This window comes from Trichomycterus rosablanca, chromosome 5 (assembly GCF_030014385.1).
Source record: "Trichomycterus rosablanca isolate fTriRos1 chromosome 5, fTriRos1.hap1, whole genome shotgun sequence".
NCBI lineage: Eukaryota > Metazoa > Chordata > Actinopteri > Siluriformes > Trichomycteridae > Trichomycterus > Trichomycterus rosablanca.
The window spans coordinates 43,214,625-43,230,005 of record NC_085992.1 but is presented as its reverse complement, the minus strand read 5'-3'; the positions used below and the strand labels follow the sequence as shown (position 1 = coordinate 43,230,005).

General features: G+C 37.8%; 1 protein-coding gene across 4 annotated transcripts in view; it reads left to right on the top strand.

The window, feature by feature from the left end:
* The window catches only part of hs3st1l1 (heparan sulfate (glucosamine) 3-O-sulfotransferase 1-like1), a 201,967-nt gene that overhangs the window by 112,234 nt on the left and 74,352 nt on the right, over positions 1–15,381 (top strand). For 3 of the 4 annotated variants that reach the window (XM_062995248.1, XM_062995249.1, XM_062995247.1), the window contains exon 2: positions 1,215–1,295. The gene's annotated coding sequence lies outside the window, so the exon portion shown is untranslated. Of the gene's footprint in view, positions 1–1,214; positions 1,296–3,995; positions 4,248–15,381 lie in introns of those variants that run through there. The other variant, XR_010012405.1, reaches the window with a different exon arrangement.

Below are 15,381 nucleotides of genomic sequence, written 5' to 3'. Positions count from 1 at the left end.
AATTTATTTTCATGGTTTTAATTATGCTTAGTGCCTCCTTACAGTTTCTGATCAGTATAAGCATTGACCATAACCTTCATCCAGGTACTCAGTCTTTTAAAATACAAAAGCAAAGGGCAGAAAACTCTTCAGATTAACAAGAGCCAACATGACACAGTCTCATACCCCTTTTGTGTCCCAGCCTTTAAATATCTGTAAATAGTTCCCCAGCATCAGTCTAGACACATAAAACAATGTTAACCCAAATATGAAATAGCCAATTCACGTTCTATCATTTTTAGGTGATAGGAGGGCAATTAAGTACCCATAGAAAACCAGTGGCAGGCTTATGGTGGTCTGGTCTACTCAGCTAGCCCTAGGAATCTTTACAGCAAAAACCCATGTGGTGCCATAAAGGTTTGTTTTCTGTGATTAGACATTTTGTTTTGGGAGGTACCTAAAATATTTTGTCAAATGCCAAGTGCTTTAGCCAATTCAGATGTCTAGAACACTGAGTCACATGATGTTTGCATTTTTGTCATTGGCTTTGGTTTATTTAAATGCCAAACATGTCTTTAAACCCAACATGGCAGCATTTATGAACTGTACCTAAATAGTTTCACTCAGCAAACCACATTGAAATCAATAAAAGTCACCACTAATGGCTGGCATCGAGACAGGGAGGTGCAGACGACTGACAGAACAGGTCCTGAAACAGGGATTATGAAGAGATTTCTTCCAACTGCAGCAAATTAACCCTTAATGAGGTGTAGAGACTGGCTATAAAGGAACTGGTGCTGTCAGTCATCTGTGTCTCAATGCCCCTTTATGCGCCTCCATGCTGGCCATTGGTGGTATGGCAGGTGGGCATGATACTGTAATCTGTGCCCTCCTGACATTCCAAGAAAATATCTCTGAAAGCACCTCTGATTGGTGGTGCCGGAGGGGAGGTATAAGTGCCCGTGTGCTGCTTTAACAGCACGCATCATTTCAAAACTGGAAGCCTAGTGGGTGGAGCTGTAGGTTACCAATTAAAAGGTTGTTGGTTTGAATCCCAGCTCTGTCTTGCAGCCACTGTTGAGTCCTGGAGCAAGGCTTTTTACCCTCTCTGCTCCAGGGGCGCCGTACAATGGCTAACCCTTACAAAGAAGTCTAGATATAATAAGAATGTCATTGTACTGTACATGTGTAGATGTATATATGACTGACTAATAAATGCATTCCATTTGCCCTAGATTATTCAAACTGCCGGAGGAGGGGGAGCGGTGATAGAGGGGGCGTTTACGCTTCAGACTGACCGAACAAAAGCAAAAACAGTAGGTTCAAAAACAACTGGGTTCATGTACTTTCTGCCTTCATCCTTATAAAAGATGTGTAGTATTTATGTACAGTATAGTACTCTAGCTAAATGCCTTTACCCTAGCTAAAGTTAAAGGATTGATTTTTTTTATAGATTGGCCTGGATTGTTCATGTCTGTAGAGACTTTTGATGAGCTCTGGCTGTTAAATAGGATCAGATTGACCAGATTTCTGATTAGTTTTTGAACTAGAATGACTAAATGAGCTGAAGTGCGTCGACTCCATTCTGTCAGTCTCGCAAACTGGCCATAATTGAAGACGTCATTGGTGTTAATAGCTCAGAGGTAAAAACGAAAACCCGTAGATAATTCAGCGAGTCTCTCAGGATCTCATTTATTAACATGTTGTGGCTACCCTCCTAGTCATATCACCTCTTTAGTGATGGAAAGCACTATATCAGGGCTATAAAGTTATCACCCAGAGTCTTATTCCTTTCACCTAAGCTCATCTATAATAGATACGCCACTGTCCGTTACTGTGCAGGATTTACATATTCATGCTTAGCTACATTATTCATACGTAAGTCAGGGATTGTCTGCATGATCCTTTAGGAAGGATGACCATATGCAGCTGAACCTGCAGTGGGTGAAAGAGTCCATATTGATTCCCTCGCTTCCCTTACAGTGCTGCTGTAAGCTCGTAGCATCAAAAGCGAGCGCCTTCGCCTCGCTGGGAGGAAGACTCATTAGAGAGCCATGAATTCTGATCAGGTTCTGTGGATAAATGCAACAGGAAGACAGGCTCTGCACTTTCTTCTCTGGAGTTTGCTGTCATTTTAAAATAATAGGCTGGTTGAGGAGGGTAGGTAGGGTAAGGTGGTGATGGCATCGATAAGTTTTCCGACACCTAATTTAAAATATTTCAAAGAGGCTTTTTTTTTCAAAGATTCTGAGGTTCTGCTTTATAAATGGCCTGTTACTTATTTATTGGTGGTGTTTTTTTAAGGCTGTGTTTTTTACCGTAAAAGTTTTCTCTTGTGGACTCTTCTTTCAATTTTAATAAGGTTTAGGTCAGGGCACTGGTTTATGTATGGTAAAGCTTGATTCTATAAATCATCCATCATGCTGGAAGATCCATAATCAATTCTGCAGAAACAAGAGGGTTATTTAAAATTACCTGGTTGTGTATCCTAACAGCCTTTGTAGTTAAAGATTCTCGACCATATCTTTATTGGACAGTGGTAGCTCAGTGGGGAGAGCTCTGTGCTATTAATTAAAAGGTTGAGGGTTTGAATCTTGGCTCTGCCAAGCTGGCACTTTTAACTCTTTCAGCAATAGGGTGCCATACAACGGATGACCTGTGCTCTGACCCTAGTTTCTAAATAAATTGAGAGTTAATGCAGACAAAGCATTTCATTGTACTGTACATGTGTAGATGAATATATGACAAAGGCGTCCCATCTGCCTTAGATTATCCAAACAGCTGGAAGAGAGGGAGTGGTGATGGGCGTTTATTACAGTCCTCTTTTTTGTATTTTTTTTAGAAGTCATTCTGGTAGATCTATAACTAATTTTAACTTGGCAGAAACAAGACAGTTATTCAAAATTACCTGGTGCTTAATAGAATCCACTATGTCATGTATCACAGCTTTTCTATGGTCTTCAGTGGGGACAGCTCTTTGCTACTAATTAAAAGGTTGAGGGTTTGAATCCTGGATCTGCCAAGCTGGCACTTTTAACCCTCTCAGCAACAGGGTGCCTTGCAATGGATGACCTGCACAAACAAGCTGGGAAATGTGGAAAAGCATTTCATTGTACCGTACATGTGTAGATGTATATATGACAAAGGCGTCCCATCTGCCTTAGATTATCCAAACAGCTGGAAGTGAGGAAGTGCTGATATGCTTTCTTAACAGTCTTTTTTTTATGCACTAATACACTACCTCATTCAGTGTTCGTTGGCAAAAAGCTTTATGTTTGTTCCATTTCACAATAGAATTTTGTTAAAAAGCAGATTTCAATTGTTTATTTGTAACCTTTAAAACTCGGTGACCCCAAAATGCTACCATCTGCGTATTATAAAAAAATGATGTTTGACTCTTTACTCATGATCTTAACTGGGCATGGGGCAAAATACATTTGCATCCTCTTTTGAAAAGATCCCTCTGTAGATCTGGGCTGGATATGGACATTAAAACATTTAACTGTTTTATATAGCCACTGCTGTGTTTATAAAAGTGAAAAAGTATTTTAGTCTTTGACATGTTGATCCATGGCTAAAGGAATTTGGCCGTTGTGTCACCTATTGATCCTTCAGTAAAACAGGTGAACCTAATTCAAAATAAACTAAATAAGAACATTATTTAATTTCAGTAATAATTTTAGTGCATGGTTCTCTTAATGTTGCTTTAATGGGGAGATCATTTCTTGTTTGCGTTCTTAGAATAACTTTAAGATTAAATTTTCATACCCATTACCTTCAAGTGAGCCAGTAATCCTGCAGCTGACAGTGTGTTCTATTTAATATTCTATTCTGAGTGGATGTATACACTTGTGTGTCATTTATTTGCCGCCACCTTTGTCATCTTAAGGTTATTAGCCACTTCACGAAGACACAGAATGTCATGTTTATCTTTGCCTTGTGCTTTTCTAAGGGCCTCAGAATGAACTATTGTAATAATTTAGGAATTATTTTTATGTAAATGTGTTCCTTTGCAGGAGGATCATCACAAAGATTTTCTAAAACTCCAAGGAGATATAAAGATAATGAGGACAGTCATTTCTCTGGCACCTTAACAAGGCGATAAGGAAAAGGCTCTGGACTGCTTTAATGCTTGAACACATTATGCATATCAAATGGTGTCATAGCCAACTGGTGATAGCCTTCATTAACTGCGATTTTGTCTTGAAAAAAGCTTAAACTATTTAATTGGGAAAATTAATGTACCAGAGGTGCTGGGCTACGGCTATGATGCAAACAGTTTGAGACTTATTAAAAACCTCTTTGAAACTGGCCACCTGTTCACTACTATATGTTCTAGTTTTAGAGGTACCTGTTTCAGTTTGGCATTAACAGGACCTAATGGTCCAATATTTAGTGTTTTCTAATGTGATAAGTGACAACATTTACAACTCCAGTTAGTTTTAAATAATGTTTCTTGGCACTGCAGTGACACTGACATGATGGTGGTGTGTTAGTGTGTGTTGTGCTGGTATGAGTGGATAAGACACAGCAGCGCTGATGGAGTTTTTAAACACCTCACTGTCCATGCTGGACTGAGAATAGTCCACCAGCCAAAAATATATCCAGCCAACAGCGCCCCGTGGGCAGCGTCTTGTGACTACTGATGAAGGTCTAGAAGATGACCAACTCGGACAGTAGCAATAGATGACCGATCATCTCTGACTTTACATCTATAAGGTGGACCAACTAGGTAGGAGTGTCTAATAGAGTGGACAGTGAGTGTACACAGTGTTTAAAACCTCCATCAGCGCTGCTGTGTCTGATCCACTCATACCAGCACAACACACACTAACACACCACCACCATGTCAGTGTCACTGCAGTGCTGAGAATGATCCACCACCTAAATAATACCTGCTCTGTGGTGGTCCTGTGGGGATCCTGACCATTAAAGAACAGGGTGAAAGCAGGTTAAACAAGTATGTAGAGAAATAGATAGACTACAGTCAGTAATTGTAGAACTACAAAGTGCTTCTATGTGGTAAGTGGAGCTGATAAAATGGACAGTGAGTGTAGAAACAAGGAGGTGGTCATAATGTTATGGCTGATCAGTGTATAAGTACATTGAAAGAGTAAATCTTACTGTACATGCACACTTGAATCTCAAAGAGGGACAATCCAGGCACCCTAAATGTGAAGATCTAAGCTGCCATACAGGTAGTTGTAGTTCTGAACTGAAGAGTAGATGCTCAGAACGTAAAAATCGGAGTAAACTGGGTTTGGTTGTCACTTGGGTTTGTTTGCTGGTGCAACAGTTTTGATTAACAACAGTGTTCCTGTGAGATTTATTTTCAAATATTAATCACTTTTAGATTGTTCATATATCATAAATCATTTTTATTTTTTAATGACCCATTTCACCCCAGTATTCAGTGTTTTCTAGTGTGATGACTGACATAACATTTACAACAAAGATTTGTTTTAAATAATGTTTATTAAACACTTAAAACCAAAATCTGGAATAAATACTAAAATACAGGTAAAATCATATATTTTGCAATGTCTTATTTCTGATGCAGCAAGATTAATGATGCATATATAATTCATTAATACAAGTTTAAAATGTAGGTCACATTAAATATTAAGGCATTTACTTAGTCATACACCATGAAGCACTAGCAATAAATTACTCTCATAAATTGGCCTCAAATCCTCCTAGGTACATTTACCTTTACTGCATTTAGAATATAGCTTTAATTATAATATAATATTGTCTCAGAGGCTCAAAATTAATTCATTAATGTATTAACAACAAAACGCAATATCGGCATGACTGGTGCACGAGTGCATTAGAGATATTTAGATGCATTACATAATGCACACTTGTTTGAGTAGATCTGCACTTCTAATGATGATCATTACACTGAGAGCCTTTTCTTGAACGAATGAATGAATTTCTATGCAGAACCGAAGATTAAATTCTGGCAGTGTTTTTGGCTTAAAAATCACTTAAAAAGCAAGAGTGCCTCTAAAGTTTAAAGTAAAATTTAGATAAACTATTAAAGGTAGAGCTGCAACCATTATTGTAATTGGACCCCCCCCCCCCCCCCCCATACTTAATTGTGTACATCCAAGTAAGCTCCTCTAATAGATCTATTGGTGTACTTTATTAATTACCCTACATTTAGTATATATATATATTAACAATGGGGTGTTAGGCAGCCTGTGGATGTCGTCTTAGATTTTTTTTATTTGACCAGAAACCCCCTCTCCCATTCAGAAGACTTCAGGTCAGTTTACAAACAGCCCTTAGAGTTCAGGATAACAAAAATAATCCCATGTATCAAGCCATCTTTGGTGACTCACCTGCTCATCTCTATGATGCCAGACCCCACCTAATCAGACCCCTTGGCCTGCAAATTGGCCCCATACTGACCACTTTAAATATCCCGGTAGGCCCCACTACCTGCTCCCTGGAATCTGAGGAAACCGAATGTAATGCTTAATGTAACTAAGTCCTCAAAACAGACTATGTGACTACTTGACTACCTATCCTTATACAGCTCAATTAGACTTAGATTTCCAAAACACAGCTTTATTTTTACGGACGGATCGAAAACAGAGACCCATGTGGGTGCAGCGCTTTTTTTTTTTATACCAACGGCCACTGTAAAAGTATCCGTCTCCCTCATCATGCCTCAATATTCACTGCAGAGGCTCATGCGCTCCTTTTGGCCATCAGACACATAATTATTAGTCCCTATAAACACTACGTGATTTGTTCTGACTCTAAATCCTGCATGCAAGCTCTTTAGTTCATGAGAACAGATCACCCAATCATCCAAGAACTGCTTAAAATGGGCGAAGAACTTTACACCCGAGGAGTTTTCATTGTCTACTGCTGGATTCCCAGTCATAGTGGCGTAGAAGGTAATGAAAAAGCAGATAGCTTGGCGAAGGAAGCAAGAAACAAAGAGATTGCTTGGAGATACATTCCGACCATGAAATATCTCCCCACATCAATGTTAAACACAACCGAGACTTCTTAAATAGGCAAGACCAGACAATTATAACCAGGTGCCGAATTGGTCATACTGCCCTCACCCACCGACACCTCCTGGTTGTCGAGCAGGCACCAACCTGTCAATTATGTGCTACAACCACTACAATTAAACATATTTTTATGATTAAATGATATAAGATCATTATAGGGCTGGATCATTATATGGCTAAAATTTATATCACGATATAACTCCTAATTTCGGTCGATACGATATAATTCCGATATCGATATGAATAATACAAATGTCAGAAAAACTGCCAGGAACACCAACATTGAAAGGCTGTACCTGCGAACCTCTGAAAAATTTATTTGCAAAGTCTATGAAATCTCACCCGTTACAACTTAACTACATAAACACAACATAATTCTCAAATAAACATAAGCTTTGACAATATATAATATAATATATTAACATATGTCTTAACCAGAGGTGGAAAGAGTCCTAAAATATTGAAAGTAAAAGTACTATTACTTTAATGAATTTAATGAAGTATGAGTAAAGTTACTAGTCTAAAAATCTACTTAAGTAAAAGGTAACTCATTTAAAATGTACTCAGAGTAAACTTTACGTAGTTACTTTATTAACAGGAGAGGAGGGGTCTCTTCTGTGTAATGCAAACAGGACAAGTGGATATAAATCTCACAATAGTTGTTTTTAATTCAAATATAATAGAAGAAACATGTTGATACAACAGTTAAAACATTTAGGGATGTGTAATGTGTCATTTTAGTCCCATAAAACCTTTTTAAACTGTATAACCACTAGTGATGTGTCTTAGAACTATTTGAATCTATTGAACGGCCCTTTAAACTGAAAAAAATACGGAATCGATTTGCGCTTTATGTATATATACGGCTCTTTAAAAGGAACCGAGACAAAAGATGTGACTCCCCGTCGCAGAATTCACTGCAGCAGTTTCCCAGACACAATTTCTTTAGCGTTTATTATTTTACTCAGTAACGGATCTTATTTAAAAAGTATAAGTACACAAAAAAACAAAAAAGTACACTCAATTACAGTAACGCGAGTAAATGTAATTCGTTACTTTCCACCTCTGGTCTTAACTAACCTTAATCCACAACATGGACTGATTATTATTTGTATGTAAACATTTTCGAACAAAAGTGCTCAACCAGGGTAAAGAATATAAAAAGTGCTTAAGAGTTGCTGCAGAATTTGCTGCAGCAGATGTTGTGCTTAAAGAATACAGAAAAAAGAGTCTAGTCTTTCCTCTCTTATCAACTATTTCTACTGCTTCTCTTTTAACTGTGGATGCTCGTTCACTCACAGCTGTTAAACTCATTTAGCCGCTAATATCCACCGTGTTGTAGCGGAGTGTAATCAGAGCGGTAACGCTGAGCACTGGCTTTGTGCCTGTGCCGTACGTCATCACGCACTGACGTATGCAAATCGATCGAATTTGTTTAAAAATCATATCACCGTTATTGAAACATTTTCTATCGCGATATATATCGATATCGAATTATTGTCCAGCACTAGATCATTAAATATAAAATTAATCAGTCTGTGGTAGAATATAGTGAGTAGACATAATGAGTCTCTGGACATTGTGTGTGCTGTCAGTGATTTCCATTACATACAGCAGAAATGGCATTGTTGACATATAAGCTTCAAACATACAAGCTTTAGCCTCAGGTGGGTGAAAAGGTTCACAGAACCACTTAAATAAACAGAGCTGCAATCTCGTTCATTATAAGATGTCAAATGTGCATAGTATAGCATGAGGCTCTAGCATCCCCAATTATAACAGCTTAAATAAACTAGGAGGTACCACAGCCATGAGGCCTCTCTCAGGACATCAGCGCCCACCTCCTCCACATCACCAAATTTGAGTGATCATATACAGTATAAGAGGCAGAACGACAGCTCTGTGTTTTTGTCTAAAGCCGGGATGGACGGTCTTGGTTCTTTAGGGCCAAAACTGAGCACAGCCAGATGAGCTAACATATCGCATAAAACCAGGTGGAACAGACTGTAAGATCACCAGACTGCCCAGACCCAGGGACTGGAGCCACACCCTGTTTTACTAGAACTAAACGAGTAAAACCCGAGTAAATAAATACGCTTTTAATCTGGACAGATTTTCTATGAATTTTGAACAAATGTGTGTTAAGTTGTTGAGCCATGCATGACACTTCTCTTCCTTCTGCTGTTTTTTTAATCTAGGAACTAAATGTAGCATTTCCTCTGAATCCTGTGAAGTAAGTGAATACACTGACTTGTACTGTTTAATAAGTTCACTGATTATTGTGAAACCAGGCCATGTAGTGCTTTATAGGTTGGTAATCGATGCAGAATTTTATTGGCAGCCAGTGCAGAAATAGAAACCTTTCAGTTCTAATCAGCCCTCGAGCTGCTGTGTTTTAAACCAACTGGAGCTGTTTATGAATCTAATAGTGTTTCCCATGTGTGCATCAAAAGAGAGTCTGAATCAATTGTGATGCCCAACTTTTTTTTATAATTGAGCTGGGAGTCGCAGAGAAAGCATTAAGGTTTAGCACCAGGTTAGACAACTTGTGCCTTGTGGACTGAATCCCACAAGTAATATTCAGTATCTTAAGTAAAATAATGTTGCAAGACATTCATTTATTTATTTATTTTTCTTACTAATTGTGTTGAAGTTGAATTTGGCTGATATACACTGATTGTCAGATATACACTAAAGTCCGAGTCAAGTCACAAGTCTTTAGGCTAGAGTCCGAGTCAAGTCACGAGTCTTTAGGCTAGAGTCCGAGTCAAGTCACGAGTCTTTAGGCTAGAGTCCGAGTCAAGTCACGAGTCTTTAGGCTAGAGTCCGAGTCAAGTCACGAGTCTTTAGGCTAGAGTCCGAGTCAAGTCACGAGTCTTTAGGCTAGAGTCCGAGTCAAGTCACGAGTCATCAGGCTAGAGTCCGAGTCAAGTCACGAGTCTTTAGGCTAGAGTCCGAGTCAAGTCACGAGTCTTTAGGCTAGAGTCCGAGTCAAGTCACGAGTCTTTAGGCTAGAGTCCGAGTCAAGTCACGAGTCTTTAGGCTAGAGTCCGAGTCAAGTCACGAGTCATCAGGCTAGAGTCCGAGTCAAGTCACGAGTCAATATATTGTACACAAAACATATTGCAAATGTAGCGTAGAATAAACAAATAATCTGTAAGTTCAGATAAAAAACAACAAATTAGCAACTGTATTTTGCCATTTTACTAGTGCCTTTACTTTCCTAGTCATTGTGCAAATGAATGTAATTTCTGTAACAAGAAGGTACCAGTTGAAAGCTTAAACTGATACATTTTGTTTTCATTGCAAAACAAAAGCCAAAACACTGCAAAAAAAAAAAAAGATAATCACTGCTTACCTGAGCTTATGTTCTTCTAGATGATTTTAAATTCATAACCGTGTGTCCCATTAGGAATATAATCTGTTAGTTTGTAAATGTGCTTAGAATTAAAAACCTCCAAACTTTTCCCAGTTGTGAAGTAAAACACTAACTCGTTAGAGAGCCAGTCAAGTGTTTCATTGACAATCATTTGTGTGACGCTGCAAACTAAATAAATACAAATAACAGCATTTCTTACTAAAAATAAAAATCAGAAGGTCTGATTGGTTCAGAAAGTGGCCTTTCAACCATGAGTGCCAGTTCTGTAGGAGCGTTTCCTTCACACCAGCTGTTCCAGTAAAGTGCACTAAGGAGGGAGTGGGGAGTGACACTTTATCACTATGCCGGAAGCTGGCTGGAACATGTACTCATTGCGATGACACAATCACAATGATGTAACTAATGTTAACACATGCTGCCGACTTTTGTTGCAATTTTTTGCAAGTCACGAGTCATTTGAAACGTGTCCGAGTCTGAAGTCGCTGTGTGTGCGACTTACGTGCGACTCGGACTCCCCATCTCTGGCTTCTACATATGTTTAATTATACATACAAGGTTGTCTTTTAAACACCAAATTATTAGAGACAAACAGTCCTTTCTGGGACAGAGATGCATTGTAGGTGATATACCACATGTACACTACGTCTGTATGTTTTATTTAAATCATATAAGAAGTAGATCTCATTGTTGAAGTAGTAGGAAAAATAAAGCTCCTTTGTGTTTTACACCTTGTGCTGTCGGTTTATTTTGTTACTTTCACACAGCTTCGAGTGAGCCATCATGCTGTGCTCACCAGTGTGAGATTCACATCTTCTGTCTTTCAGCTAAAAAAGGAATAGGTAGACTTCTCAACACCTCTATAATTACTGGGTTTAAATTATAGCTGTTTTAACTAAAGAGAAAAATACAACCTTCTTTGTTATATGCAGGTGATGGACAAAATAATGTAATTTAAACTAATAATTATTAGTAATCAGCTGATAAGTAAGAGCGCCAGTCTCTGCCATCAAAAATATGTAAGTTCATTCATCAAATGCTGTCACGTAAGATCTGACTGGTTTGTAATCGAATGTTTTGTTTCCATTTTTTTAAACAAATACTCCAGTTCTTAAATGGATCAGATCTTCACAAAAAGTGAAAGTGTTTAAAAGTTAGTGTTTAAATCTGGTAATTTAGGACACGTAAAAATACCACTTTTAAAAATATTTTATCAGAAAATATTAGGGCTGGCACCGATCCAATACTCGGTATCGGTCCAATATTGGCCCAACTCACTGGATCGGATATCGGAAGGAAAAAAACCTGTAATCCGATTTGATACTGTAGCTTAATGTAAATAACACTTAATGTAAATAACACTTAATGTAAAATAACACTTAATGTAAATAAGGCCATTGTTTGTGTATAAAGCAAATAAAACACAAAGATACGTTCCAACAGAGTGTTGTAAAATAATTCAATGTTCAGACATTCGAGTGGGTTTTCACGAGAACGCTACTTTAATGTCACACACACGCTCAGTGTAAACACAGAACATAGCACAGCCGGAGACTATCATTTTCTAATCTCTTCCCTACACACTCGCTCCCTATACCCTAGCATTGTACACTTAATATTCTTAAAGAGCCAGACAATATACAGTATATGTAATTCACATTACATGACGAGTGTCGTTTATTGCCATTCACGCTTGATGACATCATTAACATGTGCCACTGATCTACAACTCATTCGCAACAGCCATTCAGAAATTAATACACACTGATCTTCTTAAACTTTTAGCATTTTAAAAAATCATCTACTACTGCCACATCTAAAAACACTGTTTAAACACAATAAAAATCGCTTTATAAATGATAAATTGGACTTGAATAAATCGGTCTTGTCCCGACTTGGAGATATCTCACATCCTCGACGATTAATCCATTAGTGTTATGAAATAAAATCCATTAGTGTTATGAAATAAAAGGGTTCACTTTCTTGTAAAGTTACCTCGGATTTGTTGGCTGTTTACAAGCACGTAAAGCAATCTTTTGGCTTAATAATTCTCACCATTATGTCCATTCTTGTTTGACACAAAACTTTAACTGCTCAGCAGTTGCTCACCTGGTGTCGAGGCCACACTGTTGCAGTGCATGCAGAATGAGGCATGGCATTGTCTTGCTGATATAATTATGGACTTCCCAGTAAAAGATGTCATTTTGATGACCGTATATGTCCCAGTGGTACCTTCGCATATATGCAGGTCATCCATGCTGTGGGCGCTAATGCACCCCCATAACCTGGTTAGTTTCTGCTCTTTGATTATAAATGCTCCTTTGTGTTTTCAGCACAGAAAAATTTGACGTCTGTTTCTTTAAAAACAAGCTGAAATGTTGCACACATTCCATCTGTCTTTCTGGCCATCTGAGTTGAGCTCTAACCCATAGAACTAGGCAACATTTCAATATAGATCTGATGTACGGCTTTCTTTTTGAATAAAAACTTCAGGTTGCATTTCTTGATGCAGTGGTAGACTGTTAAGTGACCACAGTTTTCTGAAGTAGTCCCGAACCCATGTGGCTATATTTAGATCAGTAGCATGATTGTTTCTCGTGCAGTACTGTCTTGAAAGCTTGAAGTTCATTCACATTTAACTGTTTTTTTGTCCGATTTCTCAGGATTCCCTAAATCTTCTTACAGTATGTACAATAGATGGTGATTGATTTCAATTATTTTCAACTATTTTCACAATGAGAAATGTTCTTTTGAACCAATTGACAATTCTTTAAGTTGGCACAAAGTGGTGAGACTTTGGTTAATTGGTTTTTGAGTATTTTGCAGGTATTACATTCATTTTTTCATGTTAACAAAATACAATTAAACTTGCACAACGAAAAAATTACAACATTTAATTGTAATTTTGTCAGATAAATAAAGGTTCAAGAGAATAAAGACATTTTTTTTTATTTATTTATTTACTTTTTTAAGTATCTGAAAATGAGTTTTTTTTGTAAGTTTAGGTGTTTTGGATACATTCATCAAAAGCAGTAATTAAATTAAATTTAATTATTCCAACTTTGTGTCAGCAATTTGAGAAAGGCTTTTTTCCATCAAGAGGACATGGTTTAAGTAGCTTGTTGTGGAGGAACTCCAGTGCTCTATGCATAGACTTTACCCGACCTTAATGTTTAAGATCAGTGTCTGACCTTATAAAGGCATTTACACTGAATGGACACTAGGGATGTAACGATACACTCTACATATGATGCGATATGATTCACGATACGATGTTTTCCCGTTTTTTTTTTAAATAAAATAAAATTGAAGACAAATTATGACGAAGTTTCCTTTTAATATTTCTCTTAAAAAAATTAAATATTTTATTTATCTAAATAATGAATGCCCTTTACAATTTCAGGGGTAGGTAGAAACTATGCAAAACAAAACTAAAAACTGTAAAAAAAAAAACTGAAATTAAATTTTAAAACAAATTCCACATTATATAAATAAATTAATAATTCAAATAAAGAAAGTGTCCTCACATAAATACATTTGCCTGGAAAATCCCATACAACTCTTTGTAGTGACGTCAACCAGGCGAGGTGAATAGCGCCAGTGCCCTCTGCTGTTAAAAGTGAATATCGATTCATTTTACATGAATTACCAGGCGGCACGGTGGCTAAGTGGGTAGCACTGTCGCGTCACAGCAAGAAGGTCCTGGGTTTGATCCCCAGGTGGGGCGGTCCAGGTCCTTGGAGTCTGTGTGGAGTTTGCATGTCCCACAGTGCAAAGACATGCAAGTGAGGTGAACTGGAGACACTAAATTGTCCTTGACTGTGTTTGATATAATCTTGTGTGAACTGATGAATCTTGTGTAATGAGCAACTACCGTTCCTGTCATGAATGTAACCAAAGTGTGAAACATGACGTTAAAATCCTAATAAACAAACAAACATGAATTACCAATTTGATTCGTGGCACATGTGCACCGATTTTTAACTGTTTTGTGGTGCATCGTTACATATAAATAAATTGGATATCCAACAGGCTCTTGGTCAAGTGTCAAGTGTACATACCTTTTGACCATATTGTGCATGTGCTCTTAATCGATCTTAGTTCAGCAATTAAACGTAGTAAACTTTAGTGTCAGGCTGTGTTTCCAATAGAGTTTTAGTCATGCCATAGTTTATGGTGTTTATTATTTTGCTCATCCTGCGTATATTGTGCTCATTGTATTTAGGGAGGCTGAAAACCTAAACAAAAAAGTGGTGTTCAGTCATTCATAAGCAGCCGCTAACTTGTAGATGTTGCTGACAAGACAAAGCAGAACTTTCGTCCTGTCATTGTAACTGTAGGCTGTGTAATGGCTTCAGCAGCATTAGCAGAATTTTAAGTAAACCTCATTTAAAATTCATTGCCCAGCAAATTAAACCATCAGCTCCCCAGTCGGAGTTAAATATGCAGAAATGAGCCATTTAATGTCCGTTTAGCCCTTAATGCAACAACATAAACAATAGCTGGTGCTCACTGCCAGATGTTGCTCCATTTCTTGAGATAACGTGATCAATCTTGGGTGGAAGATAGCTGCAGCATACGCATTCAAGGATGCATATGAATTTGATTACAACATGCACAGTGCTGGAGAAGTCTTGTTCTCTGGGTCATTATTTAAAGGTTTTCTCAATTCTAGAGATGCGTCTTCATTATCCTAGCAGCCGCTTAGCACTGATAATGACTGCTCATTTGCTTGCAAGTCCCTCAATTTCCCACCATTGACAATGCGTATCTCTCAAAGCAGCGTGGATGATGGGGGTTCTATTCTCGGAGTGCTTCGGAATTATGAAGGTTAATTACCAATTTAAGTCTTATTGTTGCAAAATAGTCAAATACCTACATCGACTGCTCCCACTGGAGACGGGCGTATAACCTATTGGGTATTAAATCAGAACGGAGTCTCGCCGTAGCACAATGATTGGCAAGAGTTTGATGTCTGCATTGAAATATTTA